The 27,671-nt window shown below is 54.0% G+C and overlaps 1 pseudogene; it reads right to left on the reverse strand.

Moving 5' to 3' along the window:
• Window positions 1–27,671, reverse strand: part of LOC130045714 (protein arginine N-methyltransferase 3-like) — a 127,507-nt pseudogene that overhangs the window by 97,889 nt on the left and 1,947 nt on the right.

Consider the following 27,671-nt stretch of genomic DNA (forward strand, 5'->3'; position numbering starts at 1 on the left):
AAACCAGCCGGGAGGTCTGGTCCAACATGACAACCTGAGGAGCAAGCATGCAGGTGACTGTGCCCCGCCTTCCGGGGGACAGACCACTTCACCTGGTGGTTGGCCTCCTGGGACAACAGGCAGAGCAGGCTCTGCTAGTGTCCTCACGGGGCCATCCCCAGTGTCCCCAGGGCCATCTCGCATCACTCAGGCCCCGAGGAAGCCCTTTCCTCCGTCCTCAGCCCCCCAGAGGGTCTCTCCCACACGGTGGTCTCAGAATGTGGGCCCCTCCCCAGATGTGCGTGAGTTCCCCAAGACGGAGAAAGAACTAGATGAGACACACCATAAGAGGCAGGAGCAGAAGGAGAGAAAATGGAAAGCGTCTGAGATGAGGTGGGGGTGGGGGCGGAATCGAAGATTGCGTATCAACCTCCCCCAGAGAGGACAGAGGCCGAGGTGGGCTAGGAGAGCTGCCCGTTCCCCTGGCATGGGCCTCAGCCTTCTGTCCTGCTCTCCAATGCCCACACACACTCAGGGCCCCCAAACAGATCTTCTTTTTATCACAGGTGCCCCAAGATGGATCTGCAGAATCCCAAACCTCCAAATGGATGCTCAGATGACAGATGCACCAGGCTCCTCAGGCCCCAAAATTATGGGCGCATCTCTACAGTAAAAACTGGCTCCTGGGGGACTCACCCACTTCTGGACTATAGCAGGGGTTTAGGCATCCGTCAGAAGGCTCCAGAAAGCCACTTCCTGGGGGGCTCCTCCCAACCCACCCCACAACCCCCTCCCTCCCCCCAGCGACCGGAGGTGTAAAACCATGAGGGTCCCCCTGAGCAGACTCCATAACTCAGCCAGCGGAGGCCGATATTTAAATCATAGCTTACTTTGCTTTGTGTGAGGGAATTTATTAGCCTACCACATAAATGTTTTATTCATTAGGCCGCGTAAATAATGCATGCCTGTTTCCATGGAGACTTAACCCTTCCGCTCCCGCTCCCAGAGCCCTGGCCTGCCCTGGCCTCGCCACCTTTGTCCCTCCCGAGCTTGCCGCTCCCCTGGTTCTGAAGTCGCCCAGGAACAATAAGTCCACCGCCACCATGGATACTGTGATTATTCTCGTCCTTCCTTCTCCAGGCGTTGGGGAAGTCAGAGCAAGGGGTCAGCTCTCTCACCCCGTGGAGCACGCTCCCAGGGACAGCCAGCACCCTGGGACGCGCATGAGAAGGCTGGCATTCAGGGAGGAGGAGACCCTTGCCCAGGTCTCCCTGGGGCAGGGATGGGGTCAGGGTTCACACACCCAAGCCCACATTCCCTCCCCTCTGCCGTGTCCAGCATGCCCCAGTATGTGCCAGCGGCTGCAGAGAGGCGCTCACTCATTCCCAGCTCAGTGCTCCCCTGCCTGGTTCCCTGGTTCTCTCCTGAGCCCCAAAATCCCAGCTGGTCTCAGGCACCACCAGGATCAGCCCCCGGGCAGCAGCTGAGACACCCCCCCCCCCCCGCCCACCGCCACCGCCAGCATCCCTGGACAGGCAATATTGCACCCAACAGAGCTGGTCTCTGCACTCAGGCTCTCCCTCCTGCCCAGAGCTGCCTCATCTAGTGTCTACTGGGGCACCATGACAACCATGGCCATGTTCTCTTTGCTTTACAGACAGGGGCTCTGGGGCACTGAGGCTAAGAGCCTGGGGCGGGAGTGGCGGCTCATTGGCAAAGAGAGCAGGGCTGCGGGGGCTGGGTGGACCCCCTCATTGCCCCTGTTTCCACCCTGTCACATCTCACAGTGCTGCTCCGTGCAGGGGGTCAGGCCCAGCCACCTTTGCCCCCTTGTCTGTTCTTATGCTGCCATCCGGGGTGCCCACGTGGCCTCTGGTGACAGGAGTAGTGTGAGGGGGCCACGCAGGTCCCATGGACGTCATTGAGGACCCTCTGTCCTCCGCCTCCACCAGCTTTCTCTGCCTTTGCATATGACAAGGTCGTATGGGAGCCTGTAGCCACTGTGGACAAGCGGCCCGGGCAGAGGGGTTCAGTGAATGCTCCCTCGCAGCTGTACCCCCAGGACACCTCCAGCTGGCAGCCCAGGGAAAGGTCTGTAGCCTCTCTGAACACTGGCGGTGTCATGAGAGTCCAGGAATCTGGCCAGGACAGTGCCTGGTGCTAAATCCTGCCCCTGCAATCCTCCCCCAGGAGCAGAGAGGGGGTGTTCACTGGATCTCCTCACTTTTCACTTTGGGACTTAAGGCTCCTAGGTGGCGGGAAGCCAGCCAGCTGGCATCCAGCCCAGGTTGGAGTCCGTCTGTCCTGCCAACCCCAGCATTCTGGGCCTCTGGGAGACAGAGTCGCGCCCCCCAATGCACAAGAAGACCCTGCCCCTGTGTGGGATATAGCGTCGCCTGTAAACTGCTCTCAGATCTTGTCAGGGGATGTCTCCAGTTAGTGCTAGTGGTCCCCACATCCCCTCTGGCCTCGGTAAACAAAGGGGAAGAGTGCCACACCCTGGGAAAGAGACCCTCTCCAGGCTAGGGAAGCCGACTGGAACATCAGAATCCCTCTGATGCTTATTGTATTTATTTATAGAGTAGCCTCCGTTTAGAGCCAGAGGCACAGACTTTCCGCTCAATAATTACAACAGTAATGCTATAACTAGAACAGGAACGACTCTTACAACAGGCCAGTCTTTCTGTTTTGCATCGTGCATACTTTGACTCATATAACCCTCAGGTAACCTGATGGCGGTGGGGTTGCTCCTATCCTTGTGAAGAGATAAATCCTGCAGACTTGGGCTTCCCATTCTTCCTGATCATAATATCTCAAGCAAATTTTCCTCCCACGCCCGATCACAAAATGACAAATAAATTTGGAAAAAAAAATTTTTTTCTTTTTTGGTCAGACCCAGCAATGCTCAGGGGTTACTCCTGGCTCTGCACTCAGGAATTACTTCTGGCGGTGCTGGAGGACCATAAGGGATGCTGGGAATCGAACCAGGGCTGGCCGCCTGCAAGGCAAACACCCTACCCGCTGTACTATGGCTCCAGCCCCGAAAAAAAATTTTTTTATAAAATCAAAAGTATGGGCTGTCATCTAAGAAATCCTATGAGAGCAAAACCATGCACCCAAACGAGGGTTCCCACCCCCTTGCCAAGGCGTGGCCGTGATGTCACCCCAAAGTCCCACCTCCCTCCCTTTGGAAGCCAATAATAGAAGCCTGGATTGAGCTCTTGTAGGCCCCGCCCACTGGCGGCTCTGTGTCTAGCGTCCCTCCCCAGATGGCAGCACGAGAGGTCTGCTCTCCTGGCCTGCCCATTAGGACAAAAGGGCCCCTTGTTCCACAAGCACCAGCTGGTGGGCGCCATGGGCCGGTCCTATCCTTATCTATCTCACACACAGATGCACTGAGTGACCCGGGATAGCAGAGCCTCGTGCGATTGTCCCTCCTCAGAGCCCCCTTCTGAGACACCAGTGACTGTCACATCAGAGCCAAACCCCCTCTGGGTGTTCCTTTACTCCCACCTACCCAAGCTGTTCCCTCCTCTCTTCTAGAAATGGCCTGAGAGTTGGTGGGGACCCGTCCAGGTGAGAGCTCAGCGACCCCCATACTCCCTTGGGCTCAATCCAGGGCCGGGATTCAGTAAGCCGAGAACTTGGCAACAACCCCCCCAACCCTTGCCCTCCCTCAGGACCCACCTGCTCTTTCCCACCCAGCTGCGCCCTTTACTTGAATTTTCCTCCCACTGACTCACTCTGTTCACCCTAGACCCAGCCCTACCCTGTGGATATTTCTCTCTGCCAACACGCTGGCATGTGACTCCACCATCATACTGGCATGAACCCCACCCTGTAGATATGTGCCCCCACCATTGTGTTGTCAGTGCCCAGGTGTTCCTTTCCCATACAGGGCACACCAGTGACCCTCCATCAGCCTGGGCACCTTGGGGTCACTCTTCCAGGTGTGACCCACAATTTCTCAGCACCTGTCTGGGGTTTCCAAGGGTTGGGGACCCTCATGTGGGAGAGCACCCGGCGCTCTCTCCAAAGCCCACAACCCCCCAACACACACAACCTTGCCTCTTGGCTCCTGGTCACAGCCTCAGGGTTCCCGGCCATCTCACCAGCCCCTGGAAACCGGAGCACTTTCACACAGCCACAGCCCCCCCCCCGCCCCACATCACCTCTGCCCCCTCCTCTCCCGGCTCCACACCCTGGTTTGCCTCCGCTCCACCCCACACCTGCCTGACCTGCCCACCCCCTCCGCCTCCTTCTTCCATTCTCACAGGCTTGTTCATACCCTTTGCCCTGCCCTGCCCTGCCCTCTGCTTTCCACTTCCTTTCCCTTCTGGTCTGTGGCACATACTTGGCTGCATTGTCCTGGGGGTGGCACACACAACTGTGGTCGGGGATCACCTTGGCAAGGTGGGGCGGAGGACCCCAGGGATCGAACTCATGACCTCAGATTGCTGGGTTACTTCCTAGGCCCTCTGCTTGGTTCTTTCTTATTTGGTACGGGGGGTGGGGGTGGGGGAGTTGTCTCCCAAGAAGTGTTCAGGAGACCAGTCACTCCCGGTGACCTGTGGCCTTATAGTTCACTCTTGGGCTTAGTGGCTTGTGCTCCTCAGGCCCATTGGTCCTGGGGACCACCAAGGTCACCCTTCTGGGGCTCCTAGGACCATCCTCCCACGGTGCTAGAGGGCCTATGGTGCCAGGGATTCAACTTGGGGGCCTTGTCTTTGAGCCCCAGGCCAGCCCCCTGGTTCTCTTGGGGCAAGAGGAGGGGAGCAAAACTATATTTTTGTTTCCATTTGTTTTTATTTTCAGTGGATTTTTTTACATGTAAATATTATTATTATTGTTTTGAGGTACACATACAGCAGTGCTCAGAGCTCACTCCTGGTTCTGTGCTCAGGCACCATTCCTGACAGTGCCGGAGGAACAAATGGAGTGCTGGGGATCAAACCCAAGGCAAACAGCTGACCCCTCTGTGCTCTGGTTCCAGCCCCAAATATCATCTTCTGAGTTGTAGTTTAGGTAACACAGTTACAACATTGTAAATTTTTGAGGTTGTGACACACAAACTTACCACACTCACCACCATCAGAATCCCTCAGACCCTTCACCCCCACTCCCCACTACCACACACACACCCTTCCTTTTCACTCAGGTCTCTGCTTAGACCCCCTACCTGCACCCAAGCTCCGGCCTGTAATGTGTTTCCAGGGCTCCAGTACTGGGCCACTGCCACTGCTCATAAGGGTTGATGGATTAAGGTCTCATCCCAGGGGCTGCTCCCTGGACCACTTGCATCCTGGCACTGAGGAAGAAAATATTCAAGGAACAAATGAGTGAGCAGCTGCCCCTAAGACTCTGGTCCTAGGAGCAGTCTCTGAATTCCTGGACCCCAAGAGATACCCCCTGAAACTTGTTTGCCAAGGTTGGTGTGTGGCTGCCCCTTCCATGATGTTTCCAAGGCCGAGTGCCAGCTTGGTCCTTGCCCAGGGCTGAGAGCTCTGACTTTCTTCCTTAGTCCAAGTGCTCCAGAGTGCCCAGGCTAGGACTCACTTGCTGGGTCCCTAACACAGACCCTGTGTGGCCTGCAAGGAGACTTTCTTCTGCCCTCGAGGCCCTCCCTGCCACTGTCCCTAGCCCCTGGTCCTTCATACAACATAGAGAGTGTTTCAGGGACACACTCACCTTTGCGGTTCTGTGGGTCTAATGGCTGAGAGATGGTGGCATGCTAATAGCTTGGCACAAGTGATTTTACTTAGAATGAAGTTTGCAGGGGACATCAAGGTCAGACAAGTTCATCCTGAACCAGTGGCTGGAGTGATAGCACAGCAGGGAGTGTGTTTGCCTTGCATGCAGCCAACCTGAGTTCAATCTCCGGTGTCCCATACGGTCCCCAGAGCACCGTCAGGAGTGGTTCCTGAGTGCAGAGCCAGGAGTCAGCCCTGAGCATCGCTGGTGTGACCCCCAAACAAACCAACCAACAAAATGATTGTCCTGGACCAGAGTGGAGCCTTCATCCAGTTTTGCTGCATCCTTACTAGAAGAGGAAAGAGAAACTTGTGCCATGTGACTCCGGGACCGAGATGGGCAAGACAGCTATAAACAAACTCCAGGAAGCCAAGGGTCACCAACAGTGGCTGGCAACTTGAAAGAGCAAATAAATGTTTTTCCCCCCGAGCCTTGGGAAGAATCGGGTCTCAGTGGTCCCAGCTCCTGCTTGAGCTTCCAGAACTGTGCAGGGAGGAACAGCTGTTGCCTTAAGCCACTCCCCTTTGAAAGGGCAGCCCCAGAAAAGCAATGCAAAAGGGCTCCCTCTTGACAGGAAGCAGGTCACCACAGCACCCTGGCCTGCTTGCCGCCTTGCCAGAGACTGTGCTCCTAGAGGGGACATGAGTGTCTCTGTTCAGCCTTTTACAGAACGTTCCAGGGCCCAGTTCCCACTGGCCCAGCATGGAGAAACCCACAGGCATGTGTTCCTGGAAATGACCAGGCATGACCTCAACTTTGGGCAGAGGACTAACTCCAGTGGCATCTGCTGAGCACTGCGAGGTGGCGAGCACTCAGCCCGCATCCAGGAGCTACCCACAGGGAAGGAGGTACCAGCCACCCTGCCTTGTTCCTTAGCATCCCTGAAGCTGCTGCCCCCAACCAATGATTATAGAACCATCTCCTGACTCCTAGCCTATCCTGGTGCCCTGCTTTCTTGGGCAAGAGCATCCCCCAAGAAAGACACTTCCGAAACCTCCAAAACAGACGAGTCCCTCATGAAGACACAAGGACATGTAGTCTGCACGAGGATGCGGCAAAACTGGGTGAAGGCTCCACTCTGGTCCAGGACAATCATTTTGTTGGTTGGTTTGTTTGGGGTTCACACCGGCGATGCTCAGGGCTGACTCCTGGCTCTGCACTCAGGAACCACTCCTGATGGTGCTCTGGGGACCATATGAAATGCCGGAGATTGAACTCAAGTTGGCTGCATGCAGGGCAAACACCCTACCTGCCGTACACGGAAGGGGTGGGTTAGCAACTTGGACCCACCCTCCAGGGTCTTCAAGTGATGGCCAGGCGACTTGGCACCCTATGCTCACAGGTCCAGGCCAGCCCTACAGACTATTTTGATGCTGAGGGTCTGGACCCCCTCAGGTGTGCCCTCTGCATGTGGATAAACTGTGTCACACTCATCCCACTCACTTCAAGGGGCTGTGTCAGAGACCTCCTAAAACTAGCACTGGATGCTTCCCTCCCGTTAGGAGCAGTTTTCAGTTCCAGAAAGCCCCTGCCATTCACATGATGGTACCCCCTCGACCCTTGAAACACTCTCCTTCCCTGAGCCCCATACCACCTGATCTCCTTCTATGCCCGCTTCCTATCCATCCACTCCTTCTAGAACTTTCTCAATGGTCCATTGCCCTCATGGTCTGTCCTCAGGTCTGTAGGTACTCCTGGAGGATTCCCTCCTGTGCCCTGATCCAAATGTCAAGGATGCCCCATTCTCTCCACCCAACCCAACCCAACAGACCTGGGGACCCCACAGTTTCTCCACAGCCCCCTAAAATGCAGAGAAAATCTGCCTGCCTGGTACAGAAGAGCTGTCCCCTCCCAAGACTGTGAGGGACAACCTCCAGCTTCTAGTCCCTTCTGTCAGCAGAGCTGCAGAGAAAGCCCGTTCATTCATCAGTCCCAGATCTCTCCTCGAGAAGCATCTCACTGCTCTGCCCAGCTTTCCAGCCCTTGGGCCCCTGCCTCCATGTGCACTGCAGCTCACCTGGGCCTTCCACTCAGATGTAGATAGAGGCTGGATAAACCTTTTGGGAAATGAACCCAGTTTAAGACCCAGAGTACCAGCGCCAGGCCCCACCTGACCTAAGCCAGGAACAGCCCAGCATGTGCACCAGGCTCAGCTCAGAGCGAGCTGGAGGACTCTGGGGCCTGCGTCTCTTCCCCAAGTCAGAGGCAGAAAGCCAGCAACCTGCAGCTGAGCCACTGTTCCCTCTAGACGGTCACATCCGGCTCCACTCCTTCCACCGGGGTCCCTCATTGTATCTTTCCCCAAGAAAAACAAGCATCGATGGGAGAGGGTTAACAGTTTATTCTATTTTTTCTGAGTGATTTTATCACTGTCGTTAGAACATTCATTGAAGTAAGTGAGGAATCCATCACAGGCTGACAGCAGTGTGCAGACTAATGGCTGTTAGATGGTAATAATTTTTAATATGATTTTTATTTCACTTAATTTCATATGTGCTTGACAAAAGGTCCCCAGTCACTGGGGAGCAGTGTGGAACTGGGAATATGCTCACAGGCAGGTCTATTAAGCCAGGTGCTGGAAGCGCTTCCGAGAAATAACTTTGCCACAGCAGTGGGGAGGCGGGCCAGGGGTGGCAGGCAGGGAGGGGGCTTCCATCACACCCCTCACACACAGATGTGGGCATGTGGGACAAGCATCAGGGGGTGGGCTGGCTCCCATAGCTACCCCTGAGCACCCCATGGATGCCTGTGCAGCTCCCCCTCATGAGGGGGCCACATTGTCACCTTTTGAAAGTCCCACAAGGGAATCAGGATCCAGAAGCTACGCAGACATGCGAGCCAAGGGACCAAGGGCGACACGAACACTCCCTCCTGGGCAAGACACATGGTTTCACACTAGGGACTGTCAGCTTGTGCTCCCTGCCTGTCCATCTGTCTGTCTGTCCACCCATCTGCCACTCTAGCCTGTCTCATCTGCCTGCCTCTCTCTAGGTCTGTCTGCCTTTCTATCATTCTGTCTCTGTCTCTCTGTCTGCCTGCCTCTCTGTCTTTCTGTGCATCTGTCTTTGTCTCCGTGTGTGTCTTTCTGTCTCTGTGCTTCTCTGTCTCACGCCCTTAACGCCCGGGCTCACACGCTGGCACCTACAGATTGAGCCGCATGTGACATGCCTAAAAATAACCGCACACAGAGCATCTCCGTCACCAAAACACACACCTCCCGCCGGGCTGTCCCTATAGGCCGCTAATGGATCGGGAGTCCTTGGGGGTTTCTGAACGTGATTTGTAACTATTAGGAAAATGGTGGGGAGACCAACCTGTGTGCACAAAAGGAAGCCCCCAGAGGCCGCCAGCCCCCCAGAGGGAGGGGAAGGAGACCCTGTTCCATGGAGTGGTGCTGGCCCGGGTCTATGGACGAACCCAATCTGATGGCAGCCCCCAATGAAGTGGGGGTGGGAAGGGGAGTGGGGTTGGGGGAGGGGGCAGGTCTGAAGCAGGATATGTGCAGCCAATACAAGCCACCCATGCACTCCCCCCCTGTCGGGGTGGCACCTCTGCAGCCCCAGTGAGGGACTCCAGCCCCCACAGAAACACAGGCGGTTCCCACACCCGCTCTCACCTCAGCAGAGCCTTGAATGAGAAAAGAGTTGGAAACCGGCCCCCAAAAGCATGGGAGCACTGGGAGGCAGGCGGGGGGTGGGGAGAGATGGGGAAGCTACAACCTTCACACCTGCACTTGTCTGACCAGAGATGCATGAGGGAAAGGGCACTCACCTGGCAGGTGGGAAACTCCCCATTGCTCCTGGCTGGTGCTCCCTTTCTCCACGGCATGTCTCCATCAGAGAACATTGAGCATAGCTGGCGGTGCCCCCAGCTCCTTGGCTCCCCCTGGAGGAGGCAGGGAGCAGTGCCCCAGCTCTGGCTTCAGACCTACCCCTGCTCTTACTGCTGTGCTCTAGTTCTCCGAGCAGGTCTGCTGTGCCGTGCTGAGAATCGAGCTGTCCAGGCTTTAAACCTGCTCCCCAGCTCTGTGGATGTGGGAAACCTGTTTGACCTCGACACACCCCTGTTTCCTCTCCAGCGCCCCTGCAGCAGTCACTCCTACCTCAGAGGTAAAAATCAGGATGAAGAGGAAGGGTTCTGAGGACAGAAAAGCTTGCCTGGTGTGATGACTCCTTCCAGTGTCTTCTGGAAAGGGTGCGTATGGGATTTTCCTGGGTTCTCAGAGGAAGGAGGGCCGGGGCAGTCCACCCATGATGTCACCCACTCTTGTTCCAGCCAGGCTCTTATCCTGACTGGCCTGGGGGCACCTGCCTGCCAGTTTCTGAAGCAGGTTGAGGCAGGATCGAAGTCCCCTTACACGGGTCAGTTACCGCCAAATCTGGAGGGAGCAAGAAAAGGCGAAAGATAAAGGGTAGATAGAAGGACAGGCTCTTTGACTGAGACTCAAGCAGTCAGCTAGGTTAGCCCCTTAGTAGCTACCCCTGGGGCTGGCCTGAAGGGGGTCTTGCACCATGGACAGCGCCAGGCCGCTGTCCAGGGTGCTGACGTGTTTGTCCACACTGCACTCTTGCCCTTTCTACATCCAAATTCTGCAGGCCAGGAGGACACAATTCTGGAAACTAAATTAAACCAACAGTTCTGGAGTGAACCAGGACTGATGGAAAATGGGGTAGTGTGGATCTGAAGACACCATGCAAAGAGAGGTCTTTGGGCACACCTCAAGTCCCTTTTCCCAGCATTGACCATGCCGCAAATTTCATTACTTAGCAGGACCTAAATATACCCACCCACAGTGGGCTGAGAGAGAAATGTCCATAGAGGAATCTGTACTCCACATCCTTTAGGCAAGAAACCCATGATGAGCCCTTTACTTGAGTGACTCAAATGAATTCTCCCATAACCAAATGAGGTAGACACCACAACTGTCTCCTTTAGCAGGTGAAAATCCCAAGATTAGAGAAGCTTTTGACTCCCCAGGGTAGAAGCAGAGGGGAAGGATTCCAACAAGACAAAATTAAATTCCAACATTTCTCTCGTGGCCATGCATGTGTCTATTCCTAGTTCCCAGACAAGGCAAAGAATAGACTCTCTGAGTATCTGCTGAATAAACAGTAATTTTAAAAAGTCACTGCAAGAGAATAAGAGGGAATTCCCTGCTGCTGAGGTGGGTTGGGATGATGTAGGATGGGGTGGGGTGGTGAGAGGGATGCTGGGAACAATGGTGGAGGAGAATGGGCACTGGTGGAGGGATGAGTACACGATCATTGTATGACTGTAATGCAAACACAAAAGTTCCTAAGTTTGTAACTGTACCCCACGGTGATTCACTAATAAGAAAAAATTTTTAAAGTTGCTCCAAGAATGGTTCCTCTCTCCTTCATTTATCTGTCTTGCAAATGGGAGGTTGGTTCAGCTTCGAAGTTTAGACACAGACATTTGCACTGGCGAGACCTAATCCCACACCAGGACCCCCAAGGTACCTGATGAACCTTGTTGCCCCTTAATACGTATGGCTTGACCATCTCACACTTCCCCACATCACAGCCTGGACCATCTCATGGAGGTTTGACCATCTTAGTCCTCCCCACATCACAGACTGGAGGTACTAGGATGTGCCTGTCTGTAGCCTGGAGCAGCCAGCGAAGGCGAGGCTGCCAGAAGCCAGCCTGCCAGCTCTGATTCTGTAGCTGGAATGGCTGTGGAAAGTCAAAAGTGTCCCCTAAGTGCCCCAGGGGGGGCGGGTGAAAGCCCTCTCCACCCCCAAGGACCCAGCCTCAGCAGCTGAAAAGCTCCACAACCCAACCACCACCATGCTCAAGGCCGTTCCCCACATGTTCAGGCTGAGCTTCACGCATGGGTAAATCTATACTTGGACTGCGCGGACGCATTTGTGACCACTCGACACATCATAAGACACACCCTACCCATTATCCAAGAGTACCACACCACATTTGTTGGGGTTCAAATAGTAGGAAACCAATCATAGAGGGAAATATACATGCTTATATGTATATATATATATACAAAAGTTCACGTCACTCAACTTTTAACAGCATGTTAATGATATCCTAAAGAAGATCTTAATGGCCCCTGCCAAAATATAACTATCTTCACACTGTTTCCTCTATGGATACTTTTTTTTAGCATTTTCAGCAGTTTTTCTTAACAAGCAATACAAAATATATTATTTTGGTTGCACTTTGGGACAGGGATTGGGGCTTTGGATGGAAGCATCCCAAATATGGTGGTGGGAAGGTGTAATGGTGGTGGGATTGATGTTTGAATATTAAATCTAATCAAATATTGTGAACAACCTTATAAAATAAAATTTTTTAAAAAAGTTTCCCCTGAGTCCCAGTGATAATTACCATTCCTGTGATATTTGGGGTTTGTCCACTTTGGCAGCAGCAAGAGACCAAGTTAAGCAAGTTTTGAGGGTAGCCAGGACCCAAAAATAGCACTCTTGACTCACAGGGTGAGTAAAGATTCTGGAACATTCTGCTTTGCAGTGTAAAAAGTCATAAATTACCCCATTGATCTGGGACCCGGCGGTTCATAGGTCACCACCCAGCTCAGTGGGAATAGATCCTTTCAGAGCAGAAAGCTCCATGGAAGCAGGTCAAAGTCTAACCTCCAAAAGGGTTAGTGAATAGAAGCCCCACTTTATGTCAAAAACAGACCAGCCACGAATTGCTCTTCATTCTGTTCCTCTAGCAAGCCCACGATTATGCCAAGCAAAGGATACCCAAGACCAAACAACTGATGCCTTGATGGACAAAAGAGGAAAAGAAATCAAAATAATCAGTAACTTATTCCAGACAAGCCTTTGTTCAAGATGGAAGGACTAGGGTCCTTCTCAGGCCATGTGGGCTGAGGCTGTCCCTCTGACAGCTTTCTATGGACCCCATGTGGACCCACTGGTCATGGGTCCTATCCCTGGACAGCCAAGACAGGTCAAAGCAGTAAACTCTAGCAGTTGTTAAAGACACAGATTCAGGGATGGAGGCTTCTTTATGAAATTCTAGTTCTGCACTTATTCATGGTTTACCTCCATACTGTTCTTCTCTCTGGACCCCAGTCACTGTAGCTGTAAAACATAATAATAAAACTGAACCTTCTTGCATCTACATAATGGAATACTATGCATCAGTTAGGAAAATGAAGTTATGAAATTCGTTTATAAATGGATAGACATGGAGATTATAATGCTGAGTGAAATAGTCAGAAGGGACAGACATAGAAAGACTACACTCATTTGTGGGAAGTAAATAAACACAATATGAGACTAATACCCAAGGACAGTAGTAACAAGGGCCTAGAGGATTGGTACACAGTTGAAAGCCTGCCTCAGATGCTGGGTGAGAGGACAATTGGGATAGAGAAGAGACCATTATGACAAAGAGAGTTAGAAATGATCATTCTGGGTAGGAACTGCATGCTGAAAGGAGGTAAAGGGACAAAGATGATAACCTCTCTGTATCTGTATTGCAAACCATAATGCCCAAAAAGAGTGAGAGAGATAGAGAGAGGAGAGAGAGAAAGAGAGAGAAGAGAGAGGAGAGAGAAAGTGCCTGCCATAGGGAACAGGCTTGGGAAGGGGGATGGCGGGAGGGAAAATGGGATCATTGGTGGTGGGAAATGTACACTGGTGGAAGGACGAGTGTTGAAACACTGTATGACTGAATCCAGTCATGAACAGCTTTGTAACTGTGTATCTCATGGTGACCCCAAAAAAATTAAAATTAAAAAACAAACAAACAAACAAACAACAACAAAAAAAAAAACAATGGAAACCACCTCAAGGCTGGTCGCAGCACTGAAGTGGTGACAAGGCTGAGTCAGCCGCAGGTACATGAGCTGTGGTATCCAGAGGGTGGGACCAGCTGGGGAAGAGCAGCAAGGGGGACTCAGCCTGACATTTTGTCTCCAGGGAGAGTCTATACTAGGCTCTCTCCCTTGGGCCTTGGGGATCCACTTCACACAGACCCTAATACAGAAGACACATCCCAGCTGGAGCTAGCCCTTCCTGTTCTGCATGGCGACAGTGTCACCAGGGCTTGATTAGTCTGTGCTAATCACCCACTCTGGTGAGCCTCGCCTAAACTTAACTGCACATGCATACATACACACGTGTGTGCATACATACACACGTGTGTGCATACATACACACGTGTGTGCACACATGTACACACATGCACACACATGCACAAACACACACACACACACACACACATACACATACACTCCTGAATTTGAAAGCAAATGGAGCTGGAACTGACACCTCTCTCTCTCTCTCTCTCTCTCTCTCTCTCTCTCTCTCTCTCTCTCTCTCTCTTTCTCTCTCTCTCCTGGGTTTTCCCTGTAAGATGGAAGGGAGTCCCCAGCTCTTCCAGGTGGCCTCATCTAGCATGAAGCCTGCCGAGGGTTGTCTGACCAGGAATACACCCGTCCCCACTCTCCTGTGGGCAGCGCCAGTAGCTGGAGGAAATAGGCGGCATCAAGGAAAATTGGAGGAACTCAGAGCTTTGCCAACTTTCCCTCCTCTCAATCTGTTTTCTACCTCAAGTTTTCCAGAGCAAGAAACAGTCTAGTTTCAAGGATAACAACAAGGATTTGGGCCAAGCTAAGCCAACAACCCAAATGCAGGACAACAGACAAGAGGATAGAAGATGCTGTGATCTCCAGGCGCCGTGGAGCCCAGCATGGCTGTCGGGGAGGACAGACAGAAACTTCTCTTCACCTGTGTGGAGAACGAGATGCCCACGAGAGAAGGACAATTGCTGGTGATCTCACTCAACTGTGATATGGAGACAAAACAAAGGACTGGACAGTTGTAAATAGTGACCAAAGCCCCAGCCTGCGGTTACAAAACTCAGATAAGCAAGCCGTGGGGGGAGAAGCAGGAGGGATGAAGAGTGGACAGAGGGGACAGAGGAACAGTTGTGGAGGGTCTTGGGCTCTTTGATGGTGGGTGAAATAACTGCATATCAAAACCATAATCATTAATATGAGTAGCCAGGTCATCTAAACTGTATTTTTTAAGTTAAAAAAAGGAAAAAATATTTTTAAAAGAAATAAAATCCAATGTATATAATTTTAAATATTTTAAGGACTGGAGAGATAGGACAGTGGGTAGGTCACTTACCTTGACTGCCAATGACCTGGGTTCAATCCTTGGCACCTCATATGGTCCCCAAGACTGTCAGGAGTGATCCCTGAGTGCAGAGCAAGGAGTAATCCCTGAGAAGAGCTGGGTATATATAAGCTAGACTCAGGAGTCTACACTGTTCCTCACTGCCAACTAAACTCACTCAGCCTCTTTACTCACTGGAATAAAGGGGTGCCCAATATCACCCTCACCGGCACCTCCAGGGCCCAAACAGAACTGAAAAGTAGGAGGGATGTGGCCTCATGGTCTGGGCTAAACATCAATAAGAATCAAGGGCACAAAGGATCCCAACCCCTGCCAGACTGCTCACCCCTCAGCAGGGAGCCCCCCTTGGAAAGTGGTCCCAGAGAAGCCTGAGCAGAATGTTACCACATGATCTAGCAATTCCATCCCAGGGGAGCCAAGACCATGGAAGTGTGTGTGTATGTGTGTGTGTGTGTGTGTGTGAATGAATGAGAAAAAGAGTATGAGAGTGTGTGAGAGCATGTGTGAGAGAGTGTTTGTGGAAAGTGTGTGTGTGAGTGTGTGTGAATGTGTGAGTGTATGTGTGAGTGTGTGTGTAAGAGAGAGAGTGTGAGTGTGTGTGTGAGAGGGAGAGAGAGAATGAGTGTGTGTGTGTATGAGAGAGAGAGAGAGAGAGAGAGAGAGAGAGTGAGAGTGCCCACTGGGACATGATGCAAATCCTGTGATGAATGCTCAGAACAGCACAATTCACAGCAGCTAGTCAGACCAACCCAACGTTTAGCAGTGCACAAAGAAGACACAGAGTATGTGTCTGTGTGCACTGCATCTGTTCAGCAGAATATCATTTGCCAGCTCAAAGGAATTTCAGCATGTGCTTCCACATAGATGATGCTTGGAAACCTATGAAATGAACAAGACCAAACACATGAGCCCATGTGCGCTGTGAGTCCCTCTACATAAATGTCCAGACATGATCTCTGTAGAAACAAAAGATTTGTGAGGCCCATTGACTAAAAAGGGGTGACTGGGGCCAGAGTGATAGTACAAGCAGGTATTTCAATTGCTGTGCATGCAGCCATCTGGGGTTCAATTCCTGGGTGCCCCATATGGTCCCTAAATGCTGCCAGGAATGATTCTTGAGTGTAGCCAGAAGTAAGCCCTGGTCACACAAAGCATGGCTGGGTGTGACCCCAAAACTTAAATAAATAGAAATGGGTAACTTCTTTCTGAATTCAGGTTTCTTGGAGGTACTATGGAGATGTTCTGGCTCATGACAAGCTCAGATGCTTGATGGTGCTAATAACCGTCCTTTAGAGAGGGCACCATTTAAAAGAGGGGATTGAACAGGATGGGAATTCTGACTTTGAAAGAGGACAGTCCACATTCCACAAATGCCACCATGCTCCCAGCTGAATCCCACTGCTCAAATGAGCCTCACCCAGAAATTAATTTGATGAAACAGTCAGGAATGCGGGTTTTGTGACTGAAATCTCCAACTTTGACATGGCGAGAAATAGGCTACCTCTCCCTGATTCCCTAAAATTCTGGAAGCCCGGCAGTCACGCACCATGCCCCAAAAGCTGTCAGTCAGTTAAGAATTTAACTCCAGCTGTATGACTGCTTTAGAAATTTTGGACTCCCTGGAGTGTACGACCAAGATTTTGGCTGTGCGACATTTTAAACTCTGTAAAGCTGATCAACCAGGAGTAGCACCCCAGATGGGATGGCATATAATGCAGAAAGCAACCAATCTTGATTCACAAAAGATCAACACGGAAGGCTTAACCTGTAACAACATCTTAGTAATCTCTTACACAAGGGCTTAAGGGCTCCACCGTGAGATAAACAATCTTCACTAACTTTTATCTAAGGATACATTTTTTGATCATCCTTTTAGCAAATTATTTATAGCAAGCAATGTGAAATAAATTATTGCGACCTGCTATGGGGGCAGGCTCAAGGGTGATTGGAAAGATGGAAACAATGGTGGTGAGAAGGTGCAATGGTGGTGTGATTGGTGTTGGAATATTGAATGTCTGTAACTAAACTCATGACTTAATAAAGTTACTTTTTAAAAGAAGAAAGAAAAAAAAAAGAAAGAGGACGGTTTGGATTGAGGAGTCTGGGCAAAGACTGAGGTTCAGAAATACCTCCTCACAAGCCCATGGAGACTGCTGTGGTGCCTGCAGGTTGGCCGGGAGCACAGAGAAAAGGTGGTTGTAGAACTGATCATGGCCATCTGGTCACTGCTGAGAGTCAGCGGCCCTGAAGAGGCCACCCAGCACCCCCATTAATAGTAGTTAAAGCATTTTTCAGACCACGGGCATATTGCCTCATACTATGTCTTAGTTTTGACATCTGTAAAATGGAAAGAATGACAACACCTATTTCATGATGCTGCAAAAATCCAACAAGAGCATCAACAGCCCGGGAATGGTGCTAGACACATAATAAATGTGGGCCACTAACAATGTCAAGTTCTCACTAAGTTTCACCAGTATTCCCAATGGACAATAACTGTGATCCACAGCTAGATGGTTGCCTGCTGCCCCACCTCCAGGATTCAAGGGACACTGGGGTATTGCTATGGGTGTACCCAAGGCTGAAGGGCCAGTAGAGATCTGCTGCAGACGAGTCAGGGAGGTATTCTGTTACCTGGCCTGGTGTGGGATGGAGTGACGAGGAAAGCAGATGGGAGAAGCCTTTCCAAGAGAACAGGACCGGCCCTGATGACTCCCTCAACATTCCCAGGTCCCAGTAGGGGGTGGGGCCAGCTGTAGCCTAAGTTCAGGCGCATAGAGAAAGGAAGATTCTAGGAAGTGCAGAGCCACAGGTAGAGGCAGAGATGTGATGATCACTATGAATCAAGAGGGAGGAGCAAAGACAGAGGGGGGGTAGAGGAAAGGGGTGGGTGCAAGGCTGCAAACATTAGGGAAGAATCTGGATAAAGGGTCGGAAGGATGGGTGGTACAGGTGGAGAGAGGGGTGGATGGGTAGATGGTGGGGTGGATGAACGGATGGTGGTGGATGAATGGATGGGTGGATGGGTAGATGAATGGATAAATTGGCATATGGATGAATGAGTGGATGAGTAAAGGGATGAGTAGGTGGATGTCTGATGGACAGATAAACAAAATCAATGAGGATGGATGAATGGGGACATGAGTGAATGGTGGATGGATGAGTGGGTGGGTCAATGAAAGGATAGATGGGTGGGGAGGTGGATGGGTGGTGGGTGAGTGAATGGTTGGAAGGATGGGTGATACAGGAAGGATGATAAGAAGCAGACGGAGGGAGGAGATGAAAGGGTGTGTGGAGCTTCTGCAGAAAGAACCAAGAGGAGCAGGATGGCTGGAGAGCCAGCCTTGAGGGCAGCTGAGTAACCCAACCAGCACAGAGACTGGGAGCGCGTCTAGGGGCGGGGTGCAGCCTTGCATGCACGAGGCCCTGAGCTCACTCCCAGCACCACATGGCTTCCTGGAAGCAGAATTGGGTAGGTCTCGCTGGGGGGCCCTGGGAACCTCCAGAAACAGTGGGCCTGAGCTGGGCCTCCCTGGAAGCACTGCTGGGGGTGGTCACCAAACAAAGAAAGTCCCAGAAGGAGAGGGCTGGGGAGATGCTGTTGGGGGCAGGGACAGAGCCAATAGGCGGAGCAGAGACACAGCAGCTCCTGGGGTCCCAGCGAGACCCCGCTGTACACCAGGGATAAGAGGAAGGGAGGACACAAATCCCATGTAATGAAGGACAGGCATGGACAGGGAGACCCAAGACCTGCAGAAATAGGGGAACAGCGTCAGAGGCAGACAAGGGTGGGCGTGGAGGCAGCTCTGGGGCCTTTGTTCTGCAGACGGGAGGGCTGAGGAGAGGCTGAGGCAGGAAGGGCACAGGGCTGCTGGTCAGTGCCCAGCACAGAGCACCCCCGAGGTTTGGCAAGAGCAAGACCCTATGTCTGTCAGCTGTCCACACGGTGGTGAATCGCTGGTCACCGAGGCCAGCAGGAGCACCAGGCCTGGGGAGCAGCAGAGGGTGGACACAGCCAGGAGGACTGTGACCTGCCTACCATCACGCCGGCCTGTGGGCAGACCCAGGGACACACGCCCTCCAGAAAAACTGATAGTGGGGGGAAGGCCAGCAGGACCCCTGAGAAGCCTCCTCTCCCCCTGCCGGCGCCCCCCGCCCACCACCGCGGGCCTGACAGGCCTCAGCCCGGAGCACAGATTTATCTCCAAATGCCGCCACAATCCCGCTATTGGATTTGTAATCACAGGCTCCAATGTTCACGGGATAAATATACTAACAAACTAATTGTTTGTTAGCTCTGAGGTTGGGGCAATCAACGCGTCCAGCATGAGCGATGGGCCGCCAGCCTGCCGCAGCCAGGGCCATCCCAAGGCCCGGGGCCCGGGCTCGGGGGGCGCTGCAGGGCTTGTGGCGGGGGTGCGTGCGGCCCCACCCCCAGCCCCCCACGCCGGGGGCCCCCCGCGCTAGCCCTGCGCGCGCCTCATCAGTGGCAGACATAAACTAACTCAGCTCCTGGGGACCCCAGAGGAGTAGCAGGAACTGTTTGGTGGAGAATTATAGCTGTGGGTGAAATTAGATGTACTCTGAGCCCCAAGGCTGAGAGAAATAAAAAGCATTTTAAATGGAGTGTAGAATTCATATTCCTCAGTCACCTCCCAATAAATAAATCTTGTACCAGTTTTTTCTGTAAACAGTGGTTACACTCAGCTTCTATTGTCTAACGTTCCACATGCTGAAGGGTGGTGGGACCCAGCGGCGTGGGCGGGGAGTCAGTGGGAGATGCGCGAGGTCTGGTGGGGGGGTCCTGGGATGGCTGGCCAAAGCGGCTGCCCTGGGGGCGCCCTCCGCTCTGCGGAGGGCTGAGGAGGGTCCCCCCAGATCATACCTGGGCTGAGCTGCCCCCTGGGAGCTGTGACCACGCGGCAGAACTCACTCTTCAGGAGCACTGAGCTCAGGGGTGCAGAACCTGACTCAAACGAGGCCTGAGACGCCTCAAGTCTCCAGGAAACGGTGCTTCCCTCGTGGAAAGCTGGTCGCAGTGAAGGGGGGGGGGGTGCAGGAACACAGGCGACCAGGTCACCTTCTGGGGCTCTTTCTTTTGTTTCTGATTTCCTTTATAAAAAAAAGCCATGCATTCCAGGGACAACAATGGCACCAACTCACCGTTAGAGATGAAAAATGGAACACACAGAGAATCCCAGACCTGTAACTGTCTCCTGGACCCGACACCCTGATGGGGCTCCCTCTTGGTCACCGGCTGATTTTCCTCCCTGTCTTGCTCTGGTGTGTGCATGAGGCGGGACCTCGCCCGCCTGCTGAGCCCTGCAGAGAGCGGGCACAGAGCGGGGTGTTTTGAATGTGCTCGCTCTGAATCTCCCGGTACGCCTGCAAATAAGGAAATTGATCATAAATATTAATCCCAGCCTAGATCACAGAGAGCAGCCAGCATGGCCCGGCACCTCTGTGACATGCCCACATGGGCTCATCTGTCCCTCGCACTAGGGTCAGCCAGGGGAGGGAGCTTGTCCACACCCCCAAGAGACAGAGTGTCAGAGCCGGGCTGCACCAAGTCTGTCTGCTCTTGGTGATGCCTGAGCCCGCTTCTCCGTGCTGTCTTTCCTCCTCTGACTCTCCTTTAAAGGCCTGGAGGAAGCATCCATTTTTTGTTTTTGTTTTTAATTTTTATTAGTGAGACACCATGAGGTACAGTTGTAGACATCCAAATTTTGTGCTTGGGTTTCAATTATACAATGATCAAACACCCATCCCTCCACCAGTGCCCATTTTCCACCACCACGGATCCCAGTATCCCTCCCACCCTCCATCCCCCCATTCCACCCTGCCTCTGTGGCAGGGCATTCCCCTCTGTTCTCTCTGTTCTTTGGGGTGTTATGGTTTGCAAAAGAGGCATTGAGAGGCAATCATGTTTGTTCTATAGTCTACTTTCAGCGTGAGGAAGCATCCGTTTTTCCTTGTCTCAGATGAAAGTTTCGGCCGGCCCCTTGCCCCTGCCCTGAGCGGGGAGGTAATGAGGTGGCAGGTGCTGGGCTGGTTCAGTGGCCCAGAACCCTGTTTTGCAAGTGTGAGGCTGTGAGTTCAGTGCCTGTTGCCGCCCACCTGCACCCATCACATCCTGGCACCGCAGGGCCTGAACACACCTCGTCCTCCTCATCCTCAGCCCCGCAGACCGAGAGTCCCAGCTGAGCCCTGCAGGCCTCCTGCACACTGTTCGGAAGAAAAGGGAAGAAAAGACAGGGAGGCAGCAGGTGTGGCTCGGACCCGGGTAGGCGAGGTCTCCACTCCAGCTCCGATGCTCACTGGCTGTGTGTTCTTGGGTCCAGCGCTAGCCCTCTCTGGGCCTCAAAGCTCTCTCTGGGGACTGAGTACTAATACTCCACAGCACTGCGGAGAAAACCTAATGAGTCCATCACGGGGGGGGGAGGGGGGCACTCGGCATAGTGACCAGCACGTGCCAAGGGTTCCCAAATGCCCTCGAGCCTCCAGATTAAGAACACAAGGATGTTTGGGGAAAGAGAGGGTGGGTGGGAGGGAGGAGGGGAGAGAGAGAGAGGAGAGAAAGGGAGAGAAAGAGGAAGAGGGAGGCAGAGCGAGAGAGGGAGAGGGAGAGAGAGGAGAGAGAAGGAGAGAAGGAGAGGGAAGGAGAGAGAGGGAGATAGAAGAAGGGAGAGTGAGGAGAGAGGGGAGGGAGGGAGGGAGTGTTGGATGGGGGGGAGAGGGGGAGAGGAGGAAAAAGAGGAAGGGAGAGGAAGAGGGAAAGAGAAGGAAGGAGGGAGGCCACAAGAGCAAAGGGGGGAGCAGGGCCACACCCCCATACCCCCTCCTGGCTCCTGCTTCCTGTTCCTTCTCTTTCACTACCTGGCCGACACCCATCCTGCAGGACTCCAGGAATAGTGCTCCGGACTCAGGGCTGACGTGAGAGGAGGAAAGAGAGGCTGGGGGTGGCAGGGCTGGCACTCGCTCTGCATGCGGGAGGCTCGGGTTCATGCCCCGGTGCCACCTGGTGCCTGAGCACTGCCAGAAGCCACTCCCAGACAGAGCTGGACAGAATTCCTGACCCAACCAGGCATGGCCTCCAACACAGAAAAGAGGAAAGAGAAGCGACCTGGCCCCCCTGGCCGAGCTGGACCCTCACCGAGCTGGCCGACCCCTGAAATGGGCGGTTTGGCTGTCGGTACTGCATTTGCCCTGTGATGCTGCAGTCCTCATGGACATGGGCACATTCCTGGGGTAATACGGGCTCAGGTCTTCTCTGACCTGGCAGGATTCACACCCAGGCAGAGTACAGAGAGGCAAGGGGAGCTGGGTACCCTGCTCCATACCAGCTCTGCAGGACCTGGCTCACTCACTGGGTCCTTTGCAGCTGCAGTCTAGGAGGCCTTCCTGGAGGAGGAGGGCAACAGGAGCATCTGGAGAGGTGGACAGCAGAAGGGGCGGAGTGTGGGCAGGAAGGAAGGCTGGGCTCAGGACTGGACTCCCAGGTCACCTACTCTCTCGGGGGGGTGGGGGCCTCTCAGCTTGCAGCTCTGAGTGGTGGGGCTGGCACGCCACGTTGGAACAGGTGCCCAGCTCCCCTGGGAATGAATGATGCACAGAAGGACCGAATGAATGAGTGAAGGGCAGGTGTGGCCTCTGCTCCCAGCCCACAGTGGCAGTGGACGGTGGGGTGGCCGGACTCCCCGTCTTCCTGGGGCCCTTGCTCATTTGTTTCTGGTTAATTAAATGGTAAGATTTTCATGTCTGATTAGTCTCTGCCAGCCGGCTTCATTACCGGCGCCCCCATAAATCACAGCAGGGGCCCAGCTCCAGCCCCCACCCCAGCCCGGCCCGCAGAGCTGGCCTTTAGGGGACCCCCAAGAGACGGGAGGGGTGGCCAAGCCTGTCCTGTAAGCTGAGCTCGTGCCCCTCCTGGCCCTGCACCCCACGCCCTGCCCCCCTGGACTCTCCACAGCCTCCTGGGCTGGGGGTCTGTAACACAGGTCTGCCCCCACCCTCCTCACAGAGGAGAGCGGAGACCCCGCACCCTCACTCACGAGGCCTGTTTCCTCAGCTGAGGGGGGCAGTCAGGGAACTCACATCTGGGGTTCCCCGGGGAATAGGGTGGGGTTCACCCCACGGCCAGGCCTGGGCAGAGGCAGCAGCATCTGCGACTGGGACTTGGTGAAGGACAGCCCAGCTGGCCCCTGGGCACAAGCTGCCCCATCATGCCACCACCTCCCCGCACTGGGCTGAGCACCCTCTGCCCAGGGAAGACAGGGGCAGTGGAAGGGCCCCGTGCAGGCAGCCCCCAAGGCAGGGAGTTCCGTGGGACCTCTGTTTCACCTTTAGCCCTGGACGGGGAATGGAGAGGAGTGGGAAAACAGAGAAGATCAGAACCCCCCCCACACACACACACCGACTCTGACCCCACAGGCAGGACCTGCCCACAGCTGCCCCCACAGCCCCACAGCTGACAGAGAGAGGGCTCAGACCCTGTCCGCCTGCAATGAAGGAAGAAACGGCAGTGAAGGGACAAATCACCCAAGGAAGGCTAAAGTCATGGATGGATGGACAGATGGACGGGCAGACAGACAGACAGATGGGCAGGTGGGCGGATGGACAGTCACATGGGCAGGTGGGCAGGCGAATGAACAAGTGGGTGGGCAATGTATGTATAGATGGATGGATGGATGGATGGATGGATGGACAGGTGGGTGGGTGGGAATATGGATGGATGGGCATGTAAGTGGATGGATGGATGGATGGATGGATGGATGGATGGATGGATGGATGGATGGATGGACGGGTGAGTGAGTGGTATATGGATGGATGGGCATGCAAGTGGATGGATGGATGGATGGATGGATAGATGGATGGATGGGCAGATGACAAATGGATGAATGGTGGATGGGTGGATGGAGGAATGGACGAATGCACTGGTGGGTGGATGGATGATGAGTAAATGCTTGAAAGGATAGAAAAAGGTAAAAACAACAGAATGAAGAGATCATTGATTGAATAATTGGATAAATAGATACATGGGAAAATAAGAGAATAAATAAGTGATCAGATAAGTGAATGAAAGACTAAATGAAAATAAATAATAAAATAGTAAAAGAGAGGGAGGAGAGAAGGAGGGAAGGAGAGAGGGAAGAAGGAAGGGAGGGTGGTGAGGGGAAGGAAGGAAGGAAGGAAGGAAGGAAGGAAGGAAGGAAGGAAGAAAGGAAGGAAGGAAGGAAAGAAGGAAGGAAGACTTGGAATCTGGGTAAGGGGGAGGCTGGTAGGCCTGCAGGGGGCCTCCCTAGTGGAGGAAACTCAGTCTCCCCAGCCCTGGCTCCTCCGCAGAAAGCTGGTGGTCGCTCCTGCCGCACCCCCATCACATCTGGGGCTCAGGGAGCCTCCTTGCTGGCAGTCTGGGAGTGGGGCGGGCACAGTTGGCTTTGCCAAGCCCTTGGCCTGGTCTTTAACTATTACATTAAGCATCTGCTTTGCCATTCACGGACCGGATAGCATTTTACCCCTGAGATCTCTGATTTTATTACCTTCCAGGGAGAGGGCCAAGCAAGTGTTCTTATTGATTTGCACATTAAATATATTAGTAATAAAACAACATCTCCGTAAACCAATTGTAAAATCAATATTAATTGGTACCAAAATATCACAAGTAGTTGAATTACAATTAAGCGAGGGTATGAGTGGTGTCTCAGGGCACGGGGTGCGAGGCCCAGCAGGGGGCACATCTGGGGAGGGGGCCCCCGGCTTCAGGATTAGGCAGAGTTGAGCTCTCCTCTCTGAGCTTTGGTTTCCTCATCTGCTAAGTGGGGCAGGGTGGGGGATTATTCCAACACATGGCGGTCTGGAGGAAACGGGGGCTGTGTGGCTGCTCCCAAGATGCTCGCCCCACAGTGCTCATCACCCCACACTAGGATGAAACCACCCTCCAGACGGGTGATAGCCACAGAGAGAGGCTGCTTTGTGGGGGTGCACGAGTCTGGGAGGGGGTGTCTCAGGCTGCAGGAAGGCACCACTTAGAGCTAAGACCTAGACACTGGGGGGAACCAAGCAAGGGGGAGCGTATTGGTCGGACACAGGGACCCACCTGCGCTTTGTATCACTCCAGCAGACCCAGCGGGAAACTCTGGGTCCCTGCAAGGGTGGGAGGGTGCTGGCATTTGAGGAGAGCAGGGGCCCCAGGAGAGAGGCTGCACCAGCTCCTGAGTGGCCCAGGCGGGGCTCCCCTCCTAGGGACAGGCTGGTGAGCAGTCGCTGCTGCCCATGTCCCAACCTGTCTGCTAACATCCCAGCATGTTCTAGCATGTTCCAGCACATTCCAGTACATTCCAGCATATTCCAGACTCGGAGAGGTCCACGGGCAGCTGTGCAACAGCAGGCAGGGAGTCATGTTCCACTCTCTGCAGGTAGAGACTAAAGGGATCCCAAACAATGGCCTGGGGTAGGGGGAGGGACACACTGGTGCAGGCCCCCTCCAGGGAAAAAAAAAACTAAACAAGGTCAGGAGAGAGCTTGGGGGTCAGGCGGAAGCACGAAAGGCCCATGCTGGATCTCTGGGACCGCATGGGGGCCCCCTGCCCAGTGGAGGTGGCCCTGGGGTCCCCCACACCTGGGATCCCAGGACCCTAGCATCGGTGTATCTCGGGGAACGGTCCTGGGCCCCCTGAGCAGTGCTTGCAATAAGCCAAACCCTCCCCAGGTCCTTGGGCCTCTGCTCCCGCCGCTGATCACATGGAGACGCCGTGGGGACCCCCAGGCCAATACCGCAGAACACTGGCTGCTGTCTCCCCCCCTAGACCGGCCCGAACCTGGAGGCTGGTGGACCTGGAGAGAGAAATGAAAGTCCAGATTCCAGCGGTGATGGGGCTACCCTCTCTGGCTCCCGAAGCGCCTGCAGCTTGCCAGGGCACAGGCCCCTCGGAGCCAGCCCCCGTGTCCATAAGCCCCCGCTTCCTTCCTTCCATACCTGTGGGCCCCCTCCTCCATCCCCCCAACCTGGGCAACACAAGCTTGAAGGATCCCCATTTCCAGAGTTCCAGGCCAGCGTGCCAGCCCGAGAGAACGCCAGTCCAAGAGAAGGCCGCCAGCCACCAGCCAAGGACCCCGGGAGGGCCCATCCTCACAGCCAGGATTCCATCCCCAAGGGCTCAGGCTCTGGGCCTCCGCAGGGGAGAGTGGATGGGGGGGGGGGGTGTCGAGGGGGCCTCACTGGATACCCACAGCACCGAGAGAGAGAGAGAGAGGTGTGAGGGCATCAGAAACTCAGGCCTCGGCCGGTTCAAGCTCGGTCCCCATCACTTCCCCTCGAGGATAGCAATCAGCCCCCGCACACACTGCCAAGGGTCTGAGGCAGCCCCCAACCCCCTCGCAGCCCCAGCTGTGACTGGCATTTGTGCCATGTGTGGGGTAACAGGACTTGGGTGTGGGTGCCGCCCGAGCTACCTGTGTTCGCAGGGAACCTGCCCAGGTCTCAGCATTGCAGAGCGAGCACAGACAGGGAGGAGGGAGATGGGAGACATGCACGGGGGTCTGCACACCTGTGCGGTGCATGGTGACCCCCATGGCCCAGACAGCAGGGTCCGGCCACCCAGGGAAAGGTGCAATGAGCTGATTCACCTCCCTACTCTCCCTCCTTCCCTCCCTCCCTCCCTCCTTCCTTCCTTCCTTCCTTTTTCCCTTATTCCTTTCTTCTCTTCCTCCCTCCCTCTCTCCCCCTCTTCCTTCCTTCCTTCCTTCCTCCCTCCTTTCCTCCCTTTCTCTTCCTTCCTTCCTTCCTTCCTTCCTTCCTTTCTTCCTTCCTTCCTCCCTCCTTTCCTCCCTTTCTCTTCCTTCCTTCCTTCCTTCCTTCCTTTCTTCCCTCCTTCCTTCCCTTCTTCCTTCCGTCCTTCCTTCCCTCCTTCCTCCCTTCCTTCTTCTCTTCCTTCCTTTCCTTCCTTCCTTCCTTCCTTCCTTCCTTCCTTCCTGCCTTCCTTCCTTCCTTTCTTTCTTCCTTCCTCATCCCTCCCTTTCTCCTTTTCTTTCTTCCTCCCTCTCCTTCCTTCCTTTCTTCCTCCCTCCCTTTCTCCCTTCTTTCTTTCTTTCTTCCTCCCTTCCTTCCTCCCTCCTTCCCTCCCTCCCTCCCTCCTTCCCTCCCTCCCTTCCTTCCTTCCTTCCTCCCTTCCTCCCTCCCTCCCTCCCTTTCTCCCTTTCTTCCTTCTCTGAGGCAGGAACCAGCATCCAAGCCCAAGGATCCAGGCAGGAATCGGGGACCTCTCACACAAACCTCCTTTCTCCGCCTCCCCCAGCCAGGTTCCAGAAAGAAAAGGAAAGAGGACCATGGCTGGTGGTCTTACTCAGGCACTCCCCAAGCCCCACTGCGTCTTTCCGGGGTCCCAAGGCCTGAGGCCCTGCTCCCCCAGCAGGAAGGCAGACCCAGGCCTCCCCTGGGGGGTGCCCTGGGGTTTGGAGTGCCTCCCTCCTGCCATCCCCACATTGTAAATAATGCTGGAAACGAGTGGTTTTTAAAGAGTGTCCAGTGGGATTCTGGAGGCTGGCTTTAATTATACCAAACCAGCATGGGTGCCTGGGCAGATGTTGGCGCTAATTGTTTTTGCAGGCGAGCCCTCCTGGTCCCACGAACCCCTCGCTCGGGTATGTTCAGATGCTGCTCCCCAGCCACCAGGCGGACCCCACCCGCTGCTGGGCCGGCACGTGGACAGTGCACCCGCCTTACAGCCCCCCACTGGCTCCCCTGCAAGCAGCCCTAGAGCAGAGCCCCAGCGGAGTTGGGTTGGAAGGA

This window comes from Sorex fumeus, unplaced genomic scaffold, assembly GCF_029834395.1.
Source record: "Sorex fumeus unplaced genomic scaffold, SorFum_2.1 ptg000129l, whole genome shotgun sequence".
Classification (NCBI taxonomy): domain Eukaryota; kingdom Metazoa; phylum Chordata; class Mammalia; order Eulipotyphla; family Soricidae; genus Sorex; species Sorex fumeus.